Source organism: Poeciliopsis prolifica, unplaced genomic scaffold (genome assembly GCF_027474105.1).
Source record: "Poeciliopsis prolifica strain line A6 unplaced genomic scaffold, Auburn_PproV2 SCAFFOLD009, whole genome shotgun sequence".
Lineage (NCBI taxonomy): Eukaryota > Metazoa > Chordata > Actinopteri > Cyprinodontiformes > Poeciliidae > Poeciliopsis > Poeciliopsis prolifica.
In genome coordinates, this window is record NW_026562384.1 from 14,106,846 (window position 1) to 14,118,271 (window position 11,426).

An 11,426-nucleotide genomic window follows, 5' to 3' on the forward strand; every position below is an offset into this window, starting at 1 on the left:
TGATTTATGTCAAATCATAGATACATTGTATAATTGCAAACTGTGAAGTTTACTCTTTGCGACTGTTAATTTTCCAGTTACAGCAAACATGTCTTCCATCATGCTGGCTGTTTGAACAGAAGTAAATCTGCTTAAATTTGCATCTAAAGGGTCAAAGTATTTTTGAAAGCAGTGCAATTCTGTAAAATGTTGCTTACAAAGCAGAAAAGGAGGCAGGTGATCTCCGTCTGTCAAAACCCGATAAAGTCCAAAGGGGACTTGGACTTTATCGGGTCCAAGTCCCCTTATATACTGATATACTGATTCTTTTACCTCTGACCTAAAATTGAGCTGAAATCCAATAAGAAGAAAAGGCCAAAGATTGTGATTGTTTGAATTCCTTAAAGTGTCGTACATGTAGTTGATTCTGTTCATCAAACAGCACTTTGTACATATTTTGTTAAACTTTTTCAGTATGAAAATGTATTTTAAATGAAAACTAACTTTTGTAACATTCTCAATAAAATGTGAATCTTAAACTCTGTCCATCTGAATTATAAAAGAGTCAGTTTGCATGAACATGAAAATCTATCTCTATTACAGAGACAGCCGCTTTCCTTTTGGCTTCCTCGCTGGGTCATTTCAGGTCAAACAGGGTCGCTTCGTCTCATTTCAACTGACACATGGTCAAAACCCAAGTGGACCTTAATGAAAAACTCCCCCAGGGACTTAGAGAGCGAGTCCAGTCAATTTGTTGGAGCAGTGCGCCCTCTGCTGTTCAAAAAATGCTTTTACGCGCCTTGAAGATGGCAAAAATGCTCATCCATACAAAAAGAAAACAACACTTTGGATCACCTTTTAAAGAGAAGTTAAAATTTAAATAGGAAAGCAAAAAATCCAACAAATGAATAAAATTTAATATTTATGTTTAGCATGTATCTAAAACCAGAATTATATTTTCAAATGTATTTAAATGTATCATAACTTTCCTAATGACAGGAAGAAGAACCAACATTTTATTTAAATATTCAACACCCAAATTGCCACATTCAAGTTTGACTGAAATTTATAGCTGATCTCTTGGACAAGCCAAATGGCTTCTGAAGATTTATGATCTGGCCTAAATTGCATTTGGAGAAGTCGAGTCTCAAGGTTCCTTTATCAGTTTCTGATAGGAGAAATTTCTGATGAAACAACAACAACAACAACAACAACAACAACACATATTTATCTTCACTTTTCTTCATTCAAGAGTTTGAGAGAGGAACAAATTAATTTGTAGTTCCTAAAAGTCAGACATTCAAACCTGGGAACTGTGCAAACTATCAAATATGGTGGGGGTAGCATCATGTGAGTTGCTGGCGGTGGTGCTGGTGGTTTGTTAAAAGTGGATGGAATAATGTATAAGGTGATTATTTGACTTAAACACAAATCAACCAGTAGTGAGCTGAAACTTGAAGATAACTGGATGTTGCAATCTGAAAGGTCCCCAAACAAACTGGTTTTAGAATGGATAAAACAGGCAAACATTAGGCTTCTGACTATGTTTAAAGACTATGACAGAAAATCAAACCCTTTAATTGAATTGTACAAAATCTGGAGAGAAGAAAGGTTCAATATTCAGTCTACAAAAAGTTTGTGGGTTCTCTGCTACTTACTTAGGAACAAGTGATCGACATTAGTGGGACTAAATATTGTGTTTGAAGGAAAATAACAGAATTTTCTTTGCAGTAAAAAAAAGAAAATAAAGTTTTTTTAAACCAGGTTAATCAAATATGCAAATGAATGAGTCAGTTTAATTACATTAAATTACAATGAATACAATTCAAAATAAATATTTCAAAAATACAAGAACGAGAACATTTTAAACTGAGGCTAATGTGTTTAAATTTTAATAAAAATATTAACAGAGTTAACAAAAACAATGCTCTCTTTGATAAGCAGGAAACCCAGTTCAGACCCACCAGAAGAGACTGGAACCACTAAAGATGAGAGAATCATAAAAGATCCGACAGTTTTCAATATCTCACTCGTTGATTGCTGGAGACCCTGCAAAGATAAATATGTTAGATAATCAAAAGCTACATAGATATCTCATTTTTATAGCAATACATCTACTAATTAGGTTGACAAAGTTATTTCAGCTGCTCATTTCCTAAGTATCATCTGACCAATGACTATACTCAGTTGATAATTTCTGGCAAAATACAGAAACATTTATCTCTGATTAAATCTTGTTTATATCTATTAAGCTTTTAAGGATCTTTGCAATCAAATGATCTGCAGATTATCTCTGTGCAGGAAAATCTTAACAGCTTCTTTCAGATACATAAACTCCAGAGAACAAATCCAAAATGTTCTCTACTGAATATCCCTGGTTGTTTGCCACTGTTTCTATGACCGAGTGTGTAATTGGAAGGAGTTAACTTCTTTCCGTTTGGCTTTAGATATGTTTCTGGAAACATCTACTAACCTCTGTGCATTTAAAGGATTCTCAGTCTTCAGAGTAAATATTAATTTGAAAAATATACTGGCCTAGCCTGAGCAGCAATAACCTGCTTTTTTCATATTCCAATCGTAGAACAAGCAGGAAGGAAGAGACAGAATCAATCTGGAAACTGCTAATGTGCTCCCCACAGTTAAATGTGCCACATGTGAGCTACTGAGAGACAAAGAAACCAAAAAAGTTCAATAAAAGTTTGATTAAAAACAACATCATTCTTTGTAAAGAGCAATGATGCGGCCAACAAATAAATAAATAAATCAGACAGAAATGTGGGTATGTTTGTGCTTTGAGTGAACCCCAGGAGGTTAAAGAATATTCACCTGCTGTGGAATGAACCACAGCCAAGGCATCTCTAGATACACGGAAACAGCTAATAAAAAAGCAACTATGGAACAACAGGTGTTTAATATTTTTCATCCTTTGCTAAGGAATAGAGAGATGCAGACAAGAATTGTTTGGGATAACAAAAACAATTGTGCTTCATTTGCAAGCAAAGTATTTTTCGATTGTTTTCCTTCATTTTATTACAGCTTTACAGCAGTTATGCTGTAGTATATCTGACGTTCTTTATTGTCACATGAGACGTCACGCAACTTTTTTTATTTGATTTGATCCACGTTGCATTGCAGACGTTTTTGGTCTGTGCTTGCAGAACCTCAAAGTAAAAAGAACAAGCGTAAGTAAATCATTCAGACAAATGTTAACTAAACTGTGCAGCCATTATAACATATATGTTTTCATAAAATTATTAACTTAAGTTTAAAGTAAACTCTAATATTAATGTAAATTAAGAAAAAATATCTAAATAAATACTAACATCCACCACAGAAGGCACAAACAGCAAAAACAAACTGCTTTTCAAATCTTCTCGGTGCTGTTAGATTTGGCACTTTTTTACATTTAAGTTGAAAAAGTTGTAATATTCATGAAATGAAAAAAAAATCTGTACAGGGGGAGAAAGGTCAGACGAAACTGTCAGGTATTTAAACTGAAAAAAATGTATGCTCTTATGTGCTTTATGTTAGTGAATTAAATGTTTTTTTTTGCCACAGCTGCAAGAAACACTGGAGGGCAGCAGCATCACACAAATGAACATCTGCAACATCAAAAGTCTGATCCAGAAGATTCTAGTACAGCTGAACAACAGAAATGATTGATAATCAATCTTATAGAAAAAATATGCTTGAGAAACATCTCATTGGACAGGGAAGAATATCTGTGCTACTTGTTTTATTGAGCTGCTTTTCAAATAAACGACTGTAAGAAGACAATCCGCTCAGATATCCCTGTCAGCTCCCTGCTGAGCTCCGAGACGCACAGAGCAGTTTACAGCTGTTACTGCGAAGACAGTATGCACATGACATGGCGCAGTGAAGCTGAGCTTTTTCGACTGACAGTTGTCTTGGATGTCTGCACATCAGTGAGAGGAAACAAATCCGATTTGAACACATCAAGCTCAAAATGTTTGTGGATTTAAGTTGTTGAGTGTCGTATAGCTCCTATGGAGTCAATTACAGTACTTCAAATTGGGTTTTGTGAAAGAGACGAAACCCAATTTTACCAAAATGTGAAATGAAAGAAGAATCATATGTGACTTTCAAGTTTTATCCAATGAAAAAAAATGTTACATTTATTTGTATTCAGCGCCCTGCATTATGGCACCACTAAATGAAAGTGGAAGCAGTTTCTTATAGAAGTTCCATAATAATTAACAATAATTCAGTACAGCTATTCTGTGAAGAACTCTGAAGTTTGTGAGAGAACATTAATGAACAAAAGGCATTAAGACCAATAAACAAGTCAGGGAGCATGTTGTACAAAATATTGTATTAGGACTGGGTTATAACACTTTGAACAAAACTCGGTATGACCACCCACTTAAACTTACAATCTGAGAAAGAGCAGCATTATTCAGAAAATCAGCCCCCCAAAAAAAAAAAAAAAAAAAAAAAACATTTGAAGATTGGGTTAAACTTTCCCTTTTTGTAAGCTGTACATTGGTTTTTGTGGAGGTAAACCATTACTTTACAACACCCTGATAACTTCAACTATAATACAACAGGGATGGTTCTCTTTTCTTGTCAGAGTTCACTTCACCGGTCAAAGACCAGCTCCTTGTTCTACTCTACCTGCGTCAATATTCAGAATACTGAGTCGCTTTACTCTTATTCATTGCAAAAACGAGAACCCTACACACTCCCCACTCTGCAGATTTTCCAAATTGGATGCATCAAGATCAACAGCTCTGAGCTGAGAAGGGATTGCTTTCTGGAGGGGTGGACCATGTTGATGTGTTTTACCAAATTCCTAACATTTGCCCATGACATATGTTATACATCAGTTATACACTGAGACACTTACTGTTGAATTAAGCGTCTGCGCTTAGTGTAGCTGTTCACCAGTGGTGAGACTGGTGAACAACCAGTTAACCAGTCTCACCACACGGGTGAACAATCATCTTCCAATGGTTGCTCACCAGTGGAGGATGGTTGTTCACCATCCTCCACTGGTTGTTTACCATCCTCCATCCTCCACTGGTTGTTTACCATCCTCCACTGGTTGTTTACCATCCTCCATCCTCCACTGGTTGTTCACCATCCTCCACTGGTTGTTTACCATCCTCCATCCTCCACTGGTTGTTTACCATCCTCCACTGGTTGTTTACCATCCTCCACTGGTTGTTCACCATCCTCCACTGGTTGTTTACCATCCTCCACTGGTTGTTTACCATCCTCCACTGGTTGTTCACCATCCTCCACTGGTTGTTTACCATCCTCCACTGGTTGTTTACCATCCTCCACTGGTTGTTTACCATCCTCCACTGCGAAGAGAGAAGTGTCGAGCTGAATGAGGCATCAGTTAAGGTTAGTTCAATATTTGGAAGGCTGGCTAATACAAACTGACTTCGTTCACTTCCTCTGCTTCTATTTCTAAAACTACAGGCAGACTACAACTTTAAAAAAAGTGCAGAACATCACAGTCATCGTTCACAACTTCTCCTTTTGTTCGCTGATTGGCCTGGTCAAAAATGGATAAACCAGTGGAATCCCAGTCAATGGAGTGTTTGGAGGTGATAATTATTTCTGAATGGAATTGCATGATAAGGCAATAGCCAGGCTGGAGTTGACTATAAGATGGATGAAATTAATACAACTCAACCCTGATAGAAAAACTGTAAAGGGCTCCAAAGGGTTTGAGTCTGGGATGGAGATTCACCTTCCAGCTGTACAACAAACCTAAGCATTCAGCCAGAACTACAATGGTATAATTTCAGTATTTATTTATTTGCTATATTGCCTCAGTCAAAGTCCAGACCTTCGTCCACTTGACAGTCTGTGGGTTAAAAATTCAAGTTCACAGATACCCTGAATCCAAGAATGTTGGCCTTCAGTTAATAATGTGAAAATAAACTTCAGGCTCTCCATGTGCAAAACTGGTAGAAGATTAGCCCAGAACACTTGAAGCTGTATTTGTAATGAACAGATGGTTTTCACAGGAGGCAAATATTGTCTCATGAGGGAGTGAACACAAATGAACCACACACTTTTCAGATTTATCTACACCTTGTCAGTTTCTTCAATGCAGAAGCCCTCTCGCTTTGTGCATTGACAGAATTTGCAGATTTTTTTTTCAGCAATGTTTTGCAAAACTTCCACTTATAAATTATGTAAAACTTTGTGTTGGTCTCTCACATATTCCAGTGGAATGCATTCAAAATTATGATTGCAACAAAATTTTATGTTGGATCCACCTGCACCTGCTCACAGATTCTCCGTGGAAGGGTGAAATTTTGAATGTTCAAGATTTGTGTCATGTTCTCTGTAAAAACATATAACCAAAGGTCATCAAGCCTTTAACCAAGCTAGATTTTCATAGGTCATTTCTGATCTGTATCTGTTAAAATCAGTTAAAAACAATTGAAAGTCACAAATACAAAACACATGGCCATGTGATGGACTAACAAGAGGCACACAAACTCAACCACAACACATCGTTAATAGAAAGAAAACCCTCAGAAGCAAAAGCTTGATATATTATGCAAAATACATCATGTTAAAATTGATTAAAAAGTGGCTTCAAGTCTGCTTAATATAAAACCCAACCTTTGGAAAACAAAGAAAAGCTTGCAAAATTGTATCTATTTTTGCCAGTTTGCTTGTGTCAAATGTTTTTGTTTTCAGTTTCTTGAAAGTCTGAAAAGATGTAATCTTTTTTTCAGCAAATGGTAGCAAGAGACAAAAAAAAAAAAAAAAAAAAAAATCGAACAGTCAAAGTTGTAGTATTAATTTTTAAAGCATGTTCTAACAACAACATAGAGATTTTTGGTTTCTCACTTTAAACCAAAATTCTACTCAGATTATTCTGTTACTTGACATCTTTATATATTTGTGAGGAAACTGTAATGTGTTTGTTTGAATGCACAAAGCGAGAGGCCCTTTGCATTGATAAAACCGACAAGGTGTAGATAAACACGACCAGGTAAACTCTGCTGGTGACAGGTGGCTGGGAGACAAAACAACAAACATCCAGACATACACACCAACACTCACGCATACACGCACACACACACACACGCAAACACGCACAGATGAGGACAAACCCCAACTGTGGAAGCAGATGTAAACGCCTGACTGCCTGGAACAGTGTCGATGCAAAATGCTGTTATGCTCCATGGATCCTTCTGTTAGCTTAGTTTGTCTTAACAGCTGCAAGGAGATGAGCTTCACATTCTCTTCCATCCATCTTCTCAAACACTTATCCTGCTCTTAATTCAAAAACACCCAATTTATTCTGCCAAAGTTTTTCCCCACAGAGGCTGTCATAAACCCCGAGGCTCACTTATCCAGCTGTGCTATCCATGCTCATGACTCTGTTATTTCACAATCAAAGTCATCGAGTTGGGTTTATTTACTTAAAATTAAACTTTGAAGGACCAAACAGTAAAAAAGCTTATGTTAAAAATAAAGAAAAAGGGCAAAAAGCTAAAAAGACAATCTAATGTGTTCATTCACTGATCATCATTAGTATGATCATTTCTTAAAAGCAGAAGTTTTCACAGTTTCCTGCTCTGGTAAACTGAGAATGGCTCAGTCAAAGTCGAGACCTTGATCCACTTGACGCTCTTACGTAAAATTTGTTTACACTGCATATTTAAAAACAACTAGTGTTGAGCAAATACTGACAGGAATGTAAGAAGAGAATCTATAGGTACATTACCTAAAGATCAATAAATAAATGCATGAAGATTATGCAATTAAACTCATAGTAACAAAGATAGGAGGCATATGAAGATGTAAAATCAAATGTAATTGGGTAAAAGTTTGTTTATTGCTGATATTTAAATCTAGTTATGAAGGGAATGCTGCTCTACTGTTTGTGGGTGAAGACATAAAATTATCAATTTGAATAATTTAGTCGAGATTGTATGTCCTCAAAGTTCTATACAGACAATGAAACGGTTAACAAGAGGTTTTATTTTAGATTTTCTGTTAGGTCTGGTGAATTTCTCACAAAATGCAGTGACAACCATCACATTTTGGTGTTCAAAGTTTCCAATAAAAAGCATTTTTGCCCTCAAAAATAACCAAAACATGATTTTCACTCTCATCCAGAGTGTAGATGTAGCTTTTACTTGATGCTCCTGCTCTGTGCGCCATTCACAACCTAAAATAAACAGATTTTACAGGGGCCAAATTTTCTTCATTTTCTTTGAAGGAGTATTCTGAACATTTCTGATGGACACATTTGGTCCAGAAGAGACACTGCTTTTAGAAGTGGGATGCAAATAGACACAGCTGCAGAAAACCCAAATGGAAGCACAGAAATAATAAGAGAAAAAACTCTCAAAGAATAAAAAGCGAGGACCGGAGAAGCATGTCGCAGTTGCTGAATTACCATGCTTCATGTTTCTGCCTCCAGACTCCCACGTCCATGGAGCAGATTAATGTTTATTTGTTTTCCAGGCCTCTATAGTGAAGAGAGCACGAGAGGTCCAGATTGTTTTTTTTAGATGTGAGTTCAAAGGCTGTAAAGCTCAGTGACAGAGCAGACTGTGGTCAAACACCAGCACCCAGCAGACAGTTTACTCCTCACTAAACATTTATCAGACTGCTGTTACTGCTGGTGTACCCTTACATCACTTCTCATGTTTTCCTTCTGTTGTTATGGAAGATAATATATAGTTAAATTACATTTTTTATCAAAATGCCAGCTAGCAAATTCTCAGAGTGATGTATGAAATATACAAAAGTTATAATTCACATCTAAAGTAAAACCCCCGTCCCAGACCCAACTTATGCCACACTACAACGTCCACCATTTTATAGACTGACACCAAGCAGAAGCATAACTGTGAAGTAGGAGAAACATTCTACATGACTTTCAACAAATCTCACAATTGAAAATCAGAAAAGGTATGCCATTTGTATTTATCCCACAGGAGGTGGAACCAAAATTTGCTGTAATTGGCTTCAAGTTATTTGTGGTATGTCTCCATCAACTTTGCAGAACTAGGTATTAAAGTATTTTTCCATTGCTTGCAAAATAATTTTACGGGCCGGGGGGATTGTGGAATTTGATTTTGTGGATAAACCTGGTTTTACTCTCAGAAGTGACTGGAGTCTTTATTTAGAGTCCAGTTATGTCCATCCCTCAATTTTTGACATATTTCTGAAATTCACCAGGTAGTAGGTGGCTCAATCTGTTGTGTTCACTTTTGAGACTCAGTGTAACTTCAGGCTTTCACAACAGCTCTAAGCTGTCCCTTCAACTATAGTAGAAGAAAGCAGAGATAGAGAGCAGTGGCATCACTTCCTCCACCCACTGCCACCACAGGAATGCAATTCTGAGGATTTTAACCACACCACATTTCATTTCATCAAGATATCAGGAATTAGTGACAACGATGAGAAATGGAACTTGTTTGTTGGTCCCACAAGGCAAGAAACATTTGGAGAAAATAGCCTGAAAGGCTTCTTTAGGAAAAATATTTGGATTCGACTCGTCATTTGGATGGAGTGAACAGTCGGTCTGAATTGGTCCAAAATGCGTAGCCAAAGGACTGTTAACACACAAACATCCCACTCATATGCGATAAAGCGACATTTATATCCAAAAACATGTTTCCAGCAAGGAATCTAGTCCAGCAGCATCAACTCATCTGAATTTAAATGGGTTCATTCAACAAAGCAAGAAAAATAAAGAAAGTACTTAATTGAAAGAGAACTATCTTTTCCACTCTGTGACCAGTGCTTGTCTGAAATGGGTCTATGTGAAAGCTTGGCAATCGGTTAAGAAAAATCTTCACTACGTAAGACGAGACACCTGAAAGATTTTTTTGCATTTAAAGATCCACTTTACAGTTTTTCTATCCTTGTATTGACAATCAAAAATGAGTGGAGGATGCTGATATGGTCGCCTCCCTGTTTTTATTAACGGCTTGGTTTGTCATCGGGCTGCACCATCACTTTAACCTCCTAATTAGGTGTCAGCTGACTCGCTCCGCTGCTGCTTTTTCTTCAGTTAAAACCGAGGGCAAGATAGGGAGGAAATAATGAAAGATGGTGGTAAAGATGGAGGGAAAATTAAAGTGTCTGACAGAGACAGATAGATGGAGAGATTCTCAATAATCTAAAACCAGGATGAAAGGTAGCAAAGTGAGGCCTGGGAATGTAATTGATCTTTATTTTTTCAATTATTCATTGGCTTTAGATTGTTTTTCTCCTTCTATTCAGATAAATTTCTTGATTTCCATATATATCACTGTTTGCTTGATTTATGGTTTTTATTGCAATCATATGCAAATTATTCCGCTAATTGTGCATGTAGATTACCAACCTTAAAATTACCAAGACCACACTTTTTTTTTTTTTTTTTTTTTTTTTAAATATTCAGGTGCATTCTTACCAACTTCATCACAGTTCCCTTGGATGATATCCTAAAGTCTACAGTATGAAATGACCCTTTTTCAGATTATTGGAGGCTCTATATTTGTCTGGCTTACCACAAACTGCATCAGAGAATGCTGCCGGCAGCAACCAGATTTATAGCAACTCCGGTTGCATTGATTTGCCCAAATCTCCAGAATGAAAGTTGATTGGCTGTTTCATCAATTCTTGGGACAGTAGTGACCTCCAACATGATGCATCAAAGAAGACATGGGCAAATTAAAAAGAAGAAAATCTGTTGTCTTGGTGTCTCAACTCAAATTAAAAACTGCTCACTGTCTAGAATACTTTACAATTTTTTGCTTTTATATATCAATCATGATCAACATTTGTCTTTTTCAACAAAAACACTTACCAAAACAATTGTCATGTAAAAATGAAAATTTTAACAAAATAATGACAAAATAAAACTATTTAACATAAAATGACTGTATAAATATTCATAGCACTCAAGTAACTAATTGGTAGATGCACCTTTTATTGTGAAGAAGAACACATTTTGTCGATCATAACTGATTTGTAAAACATTAAAAAGGTGTGAGTATATTTACAGGCACTTTAAGTGAGCAGCAGCCTCCCCAGATTAATGGTTGCAAGGATGACTTTCCCCATCGAGGGGTCTGCAGCCTGTTCAAAACAATGAGTTTCCCAAGCTGCATTTTCTTCCCAATATTTCAGAAATGCTCCATGAAAAAACGTCCATGAATAGTTGAATCTTACTCAGATAATTTGGAGCTACATCCACAGAAAATTCATGAATACTGTAGTGTGAATTAGAAGAGGTTGGTTTTACTAAAATTTATTGCGGAAGGTTCAAAGAGCCACTTGTGACTCCACAAGTTGCAAACCCAGGCTGTAGACAACAAATCCCTCTAAATGCACCTTCAGGCCACCTTAATGGTTGCTTTTGGCAGTCCATCTTAAAAAGTGGTCTTGATAATTTTTCCTGCTTTCCTGGGAGGTTTTTCTACTTATTTAAAGCCCAGTTCCCAACC